This window comes from Physeter macrocephalus, chromosome 7, assembly GCF_002837175.3.
Source record: "Physeter macrocephalus isolate SW-GA chromosome 7, ASM283717v5, whole genome shotgun sequence".
Taxonomy (NCBI): Eukaryota; Metazoa; Chordata; class Mammalia; order Artiodactyla; family Physeteridae; genus Physeter; species Physeter macrocephalus.
The window spans coordinates 72254968-72262383 of NC_041220.1; positions in this window are offsets into that span (position 1 = coordinate 72254968).

Genomic DNA, 7416 nt, shown 5'->3' on the forward strand with positions numbered 1-7416 from the left:
ATTTGTGGAGACGTGGATGGATCTAGAGACTGTCATACAGAGTGAAGTAAGTCAGAAAGAGAAAAACAAATATCGTATATTAACGCATATATGTGGAACCTAGAAATATGGTACAGATGAACTGGTTTGCAGGGCAGAAATTGAGACACAGATGTAGAGAACAAACGTATGGACACCAAGGGGGGAAAGTGGCGTGGGGTGGGGGTGGGGGTGTGCTGAACTGGGCGATTGGGATTGACATGTATACACTGATGTGTATAAAATTGATGACTAAAAAGAACCTGCTGTATAAAAAAATAAATTTAAAAAAATAAAAAATTTAAAAATAAAGAAAACTACCCAATATTAGAAAAATGCAATCTCATACCCCACTGGCAACTGCATAAGATAATACAATCATTTTAGAAATCAATTTAGTAATTCATATCAAAGGCCTTAAAATCTACAATTGTTTTAATTCAGCAATCATACTTCTGGGAATTGTGTTCAAAATTTTACCTTAAGATCTCATTCACTATATCACTAATGACAGCAATAATTTGGAAACAACCTAAATTTAGTTTTGAGTCAATAAATTATGATACAACCATACAGTGGAGTAGTACATAGCTATTTAAAAGTACATGGTAGGGAGAGAGAGGGAGGGAGAAATTAGGAGTACGGGATTAACAGATACAAACTGCTATACATAAAATAGGTAAGCAACAAGGATTTACTGTATAGCACAGGGAATTATATTCAATATCTTGTAATAACCTATAATAGAATATAGTCTGAAAAAAATAACTGAATCACTGCTGTACACTTGAAACTAACACAATACTGTAAATCAACTATACTTTAATATAAATAAAAACAAAAGAACATGGTAGAAGAGTACTTAATGACATGCAACATGTTCATAACATATTAAAGCTGTTTTAAAGCAATTGACCAACAGTATGATCCCACTGTTCGCAAAGAAAATATGTATACATAAACATATAACCCTAGATAAAAGACTAGAAGGATATACAAAAATTAATAATCAACAGTAATAGTCATTACTTCCCTGATGGTTCTCAAGGAATACCCCGCAGCGAAGAGAACAGCAAGCTTTGGCGGCGCGGGAAGTGCTCGTTGGTGGTTCGGCGGGCCCAGAGCGCCTCCAAGCCTCACCGCCCGCCGCCGCGCGACGCCCAGCTGACAGCAACGCCCCGCTACCCGCTCGTCGCGAACGGAAGAACCCGCTGTGAGAGGAGATGAAAATGACCATGAAGCAGAAGCCCCGGGAGGGGCCCCGTCACCTGCCAGGCAGGGCTTCCGTCACAGAAGGTCTGGGGCTTGGGCCGCTGGCCCTGCGGCAGTGTTTACCCGGTGTGCCCTGCCCTTCTCTCGCTCGTTGGTACTCTCTGTCCCTAACACCGTGGGTCACCCGGTGCAGACCTGCTGCTGCCTTCTACTTCACTTTCTGCCGAGGGATGCAGAGCCTCTTCCTTCTCCCTCTATTAGGGGCAGAGGATCCCAGCCCCAGATGAGGGCCAATGCTGTATGCTGCCCTGGAGGAAGAAGGAAAACGATAGGAGTGGCTCAGACAGTACAGCGGTCCTGAGAAAGTCAAGGCCAGAGCTTTTCTGTATGTTACCCCCGCATTCGCTTCTGGTTGTCATCATGGCCCCAGGCCTCCCACTTTGTCTGACCAGACTGGTCCTCGTGTCTGCTTACTGCCCCTGTGAAGGGCTCAGTGAATGCTATTTCCCTCTCCCTTGACTTTACAAGCAGATAATTTGTACTCCTCTCTCCTTCCTTAGACATGGGAAAGGATGGCTTTAGTCAGAAAGAAACCGATGTAAACAGTCATCTTATAACTTGTATTTATAACTTACTCCAGGGCAAGGGCAGATATCTGTGGGTCCCATCAGGCCCTGTCATGGAGTGAACTGAATCCTTAAGGTTGGCTTGGGCTGACACAGCCTCTTCCCAGTGGACCAGTAGGTCAGACCCACCTCAACCCCTTGGGGTTCAGGTAGAATTGGACCCATCTTCGGATGGCAATGAACTAAAGGAGCATTTGGTGGGCTTCCCTGGTGGCGCAGTGGTTGAGAGTCCGCCTGCCGATGCAGGGAACGCGGGTTCGTGCCCCGGTCCGGGAGGATCCCACATGCCGCGGAGCGGGGCAGTGAACTAAAAGAGCATTTGGTTCACTGTAACTCTTCCACCACGAGCCTTGGCCATCAGGCCTAGAGATCAGATCTTGATCGACTGGATCCCTGCACAGTTCACCACAGAGGCCTCCAGTTACCCTGTGACCCAAACATGCCCCCCCACCAGCCCCTTATCCTCACACTGAATGTCTCCTCAACAGCAGATCGTGATGGAAATTAGAGCCGTGTGCCTCTATTTATTCTCTGAATTGTACTGTAGAAACAAGTGTTTATGAGGAATAAACAAATCACCAGAACTGCCCCCCCAATAAATAAATAAATAAATAAATACAGGTAGAAGTGTATAAATAAAAACTAGCTGTATAAATTCCATTAAATGGATAAACCACAATTTACTGTACCATTCCCCCACCCTTTTACTTTATTTTATTTATTTATTTTTGGCTGCATTGGGTCTTCGGTGCTGCTCGCGGGCTTTCTCTAGTTGCGGCAAGCGGGGGCTACTCTTCGGTGTGGTGCGCGGGCTTCTCATCGCGGTGGCTTCTCCTGTTGTGGAGCACGGCCTCTAGGCGTGCAGGCTTCAGTAGTTGCGGTGCATGAGCTCAGTAGTTGTGGCTCACGGGCTCTAGAGCACAGGCTCGGTGGTTGTGGCACACGGGCTTAGTAGCTCCGTGGCATGTGGGATCTTCCAGGACCAGGGCTTGAACCCGTGTCCTCTTCATTGGCAGGCGGATTCTTAACCACTGCACCACCAGGGAAGCACCCCCCTCACCCTTTTAAGTTGGAATTTCTTTCCAGTTGTTGCCATTACAAATTACATAATGATAACACTTTCCAAGTTTTGTAATTTTTTTAACAGAGTCACAGAATCAGGATCCAAGGACTTGTTATCTAATCTTCCCAGATTCCACAGTTCTGTGGAAGAGTTCCTCTCCTCCTTCTGGCAGAGTGGCCAACAGGATCAGGAAACCACCCTTGTGCCTCAGTCGTAATGCCTGGTCATTGACGTCCCTTACTCGCCAAGCTAAAATCTTCATACTCAGTAGAGGGGAGAGAGAAGGCGGGAGCCCCTTCCCAGGGGGGCCTGTACTCTTATTTAGTCATTCAACAAACTTTTAAGAGAAACTACTGAATATTGTGCTCTGACAGTGTCTCTTTGACCACAGAATATTAGCACTCTTCTAGAAAGTATAGAGGATTTCATGGCACACCTTTTGTGTGTTAACATCAGTCCTCATCCCGTCTTTCTTTCCTACCCTTTTTTTTCATGTTTCATCATTTTTTACCTATTTCAAATTTCTTTAATCACACTATATCGTGGGTGCCTTAAATTCTTCCTGGGACAAAGAAGAGAAAAGGTGAATTAAGAATACTTCTGTATACTTATGACTGCAGTTAACAGAATGCCCAACTTAGAGTGATTTGAACTCTAAAGACACACATAATCCTCTCAAGTAATAAGTCTGAAGACATACAGTTCAAGAATTGGTCCAGCAGTTCAGTGACCATCCAGGTCCCAGGCTCTTTCCATCCTTTTGCTCTGATATTCTCAACACATTGGATTGTCATCCTCTGGTTGGTTGTCTCACAGTATTAAGATGGCTAAAACAACTCCAAATATCATGTCCTCACACCATAGTGCACAACACCAGAAGAGGAAAAAAATCACCTCATACAAGTCTCTCTAACAGGGAGAAATCTTTCCCAACTGCATCCCATCAGACTTCTCTTACATCTCATTGACCAGAACTGGGTCATACCTATACCATTAGCTGCAAACACATTAAGAAAATGAGAATCTGGCATTTTTAGCCTCATTCAGGAGAGGTGGGCTTTTCTAGATGGGAAGAGGTGGTAGAAAATATGTATTGAGTAGACAACCAAATGACAGCTATAGATACAGGATGTATGGATGGGGCTGGTGGTGAGTAGAGGGGTGCATACATGTTTATATATCTGCATAAAGATAAAGCCTTTTTTAAAAAACTTTGAGGCCCTAAGTTTTGCCTTCAAGGCCTACGTGTCACAACATATGGACGACACCCTCACACATTCTATCTACCTTGCCATGCTCACTCCCCTGTCTCCTCACATGCAAGAAGCCTCCAACCAATCTTCTGCAACATACTTTCTAATATTTTCATTTCAACACTGTCAGTGATGCAATACCTATTCGTTTTTTGTTTGGAATGGTTGCCATTACCCAGACATATTTACATTTCCTCTCTAGGTGATAGACTCTTCTGCTTAATAACAACCAAACTTGTCTGGAAGTCTAAGGAGTCACTATGAATAAGTTACTATACGTAATTCAGTAATTCAGGAAAAAAACTCCAATAAGAACCTTATATTCAAATAGAATTATAAAATACCTATTTATTCATATATAATACTCCACCATCTACTAAACACTCTCATATTCATTATCTTATTAATCCTTACTGTGACCCTGTAAGATTAATATCATTATTAGCATTTTACAGATGAAGAAACAACTACTCATTAGAATTAAGTGATCTTGGCCAGTCACAGACAGTAAGTGACAGACTAGGACTTTAAGTCACTTCAGGAGACATTATACCAATTACTTTTAGGTTCTACAAAGCAGGAAAGAATACAGTGATTTCTCATAGTTTACTATATAACTATATTTTTTAAGGATTATGAGACTTTAGGCATGTCACTTAAACTCTCTGTGTCCTTAGTATTTTGGTCTATAAAGTTAGGGCCTTAAATAGATTAAAGTTCCCAGGCACCACTGTAACAACAAGAAAAGATGATCTAGTAAAGCTCTGAGCCTTACCTAAGTAATATCTGAACAATTATCACTGCCACAATCCCTTTTCTTCCCAGCCTTATCCCCAACATGATTTTACTCATTCATACATTCATTCAGGAAACATTTATGAAGCAACTACCATGAGCCAGAAAATTTCAGGAGAAAAGATAAAGCAACAGAAACAGCGTTCTTCCCTAATGCCTGGGTTTTCACTGTCAATAACTTTATACCCCTGCCTAGGATCATCAAAATTTTATGGAAAGATTAAAAGCGGTCAACTTCTGAGGTTTCTTTGTATTCTGAGAGGCTGTGAATCTATGACTTCAGACATGAGAAATCAAATTAAGAGAGTGATTATAAGAAAAAAGAACCTCTAGGGAGAGAAATAATCAATGAAAGGAAAAGATGAGACATAACAGCTCGGTCTTTCCCCATTAACATTTCCTCAAATAAAACATAGCATTTGGGTGGAGTCCAGATAGAACCAGCACTTCCAGAGACACAAACACGGCCACCCCATGTCAGCCACATCTCCCCACGGGCCCACTGTTTCTTGCTCACGAGATTAATTCCAGAGCTTGATGATCAGATCACAGTTTGTATTGCAGTACCTATCTGGGACGCTGGGCGTAGCCCTTCCCTGTGCTTTTGAAATCCTAGATTTCCTAGTGGCAAAGATGGGTGGTGATGGATGTTTCTGACTCCAGAGGGCCACTGTGAAGATTAATGACTTATGTTTTGCAAAGTGTTTTTAAATCCCTAGATGAGAAGTGTTCATACAGCTGGCTGCTGCATGATTAGCATTTGCTTGCTTTAAATTGGTTACTGCCTCCATATTTCAAGACCCCAAAAAAAGACCCAGATTAAAGACAATGCCCAGGAGTCCACTGATGGCTTTTAGATTGCACTTCCCCAGAGGCTGATGAGCTGACAGAGACAGAATGCTCCCGTTCAGCACCACCTTTACAGAGACACGTTGCATCTTTACTTTCAGATGTGGAATCAAGAGCATAAAAGTCACATTTGAGCCAACATCTGATGTCTCCCTTGAGGCCATGCTGCAGACTGCCACCACACTGTTCTGTTTTTGGAACATTTCCAGGCTAATAGCAAAATGATTTCTTATGGGACTATCAGAGGCGGGGAAGACTGAGTGCAGATTTATCTTGCTATTTAGAAAAGTAATTAGTAAATAAGTTTGAGTGATAATCACAGAAAGTCCAAACTGGTTTAATATGTGTGGCTTCTAATGATGTGCAAACTGATTAGAAACTATATTTACAATCTGATTATCCTTACAAAAACTAGAGCAAAGGCCAGTTTTGGAATTGTTTCATTTCAGGACTGATTTTTTTGGGGGGTCAGCAATCTGAGCAACTTAGGTTTTAAAAGATAAAAATAAATTGCATTGATCCGATAAAGAGAAAATAAAATTCCTATATTGGTTTTCCCCTGTGAAGCATTTTTCCTGGCCTTTCAAGGTTTTTTGAAGAATATTAAAAGCATCAAAATGAGCAAAAGGTATAATTTGTAATTACACGACCCATACAAGACTCTAAAAGGTTTCCATAATACCACTAGAAAAGATTTGGAAGCCAACGTTGAAGTAGTTACAAGTGCAGTGAAAATCTGTATTTGAAAAGTTCTAATGGCTTGTAGAGTCAGTTTTCACAAAAATAGACAGAGTAAACCCTTGTCCTACAGATAAATTAGACTTTAGATGAATAGCTAGTAAGAATGCATGAAGCAGTCACATGAATATTATCAGACATTATCGACTGTATGTACCAAATGCAGAGGGACATTGGGAAAAACGGGGACTTCATCACGGTTTATTTTGAATTTTCGACTTTCTAATTTGGTTACAGATGAGAAAAGCCAAGTTCAAAAAAATTAAGTCATTTGCCCAAGTTCATGTAAGTTAGTGCAGTGCAGAAAAAGTATAGCTCAAACACAGCTACTCTGACATCCAAGTCCATGTACCAGATTTCCTCACAAACCCAGTTAACCTGAATTACAGAGCTACAAACACATCTTTATGCATCCTATGTATTTAAATACTTGGCTCTGGTCTGTGCACAATCTTCAGAAACAAAAACAGAAATCATATAAAATGGTAACCATATATTACACAGTACATACTGAGAGCTCTCATCTGAGAAATTATTTTTGTGTCACTTTCCAGGTGTGATAATCTGCATGACACAACAGAGAAGATCAAGAATAATATGACTAAACCAATCATGGGCAAAGGATGCTGGATCATCATGACTGGCTTAGATCAGTGATTCTCAAAGCATGGTCCTTGGACCATCAGCATCAGTATCACCTCAAAACTTGTTAGGAACGCCCCACCCCAGACCTACTGAATCAGATACTGGGGGGTGTAGCTCAGCGATCAGTATTCTAATAAGCACCCCCAGGTGAAGGTGATCATGCTAAAGTTGGAGAACACTGGCTTAGGCTTTGACAAATTCTGATTCGACCTCTGAA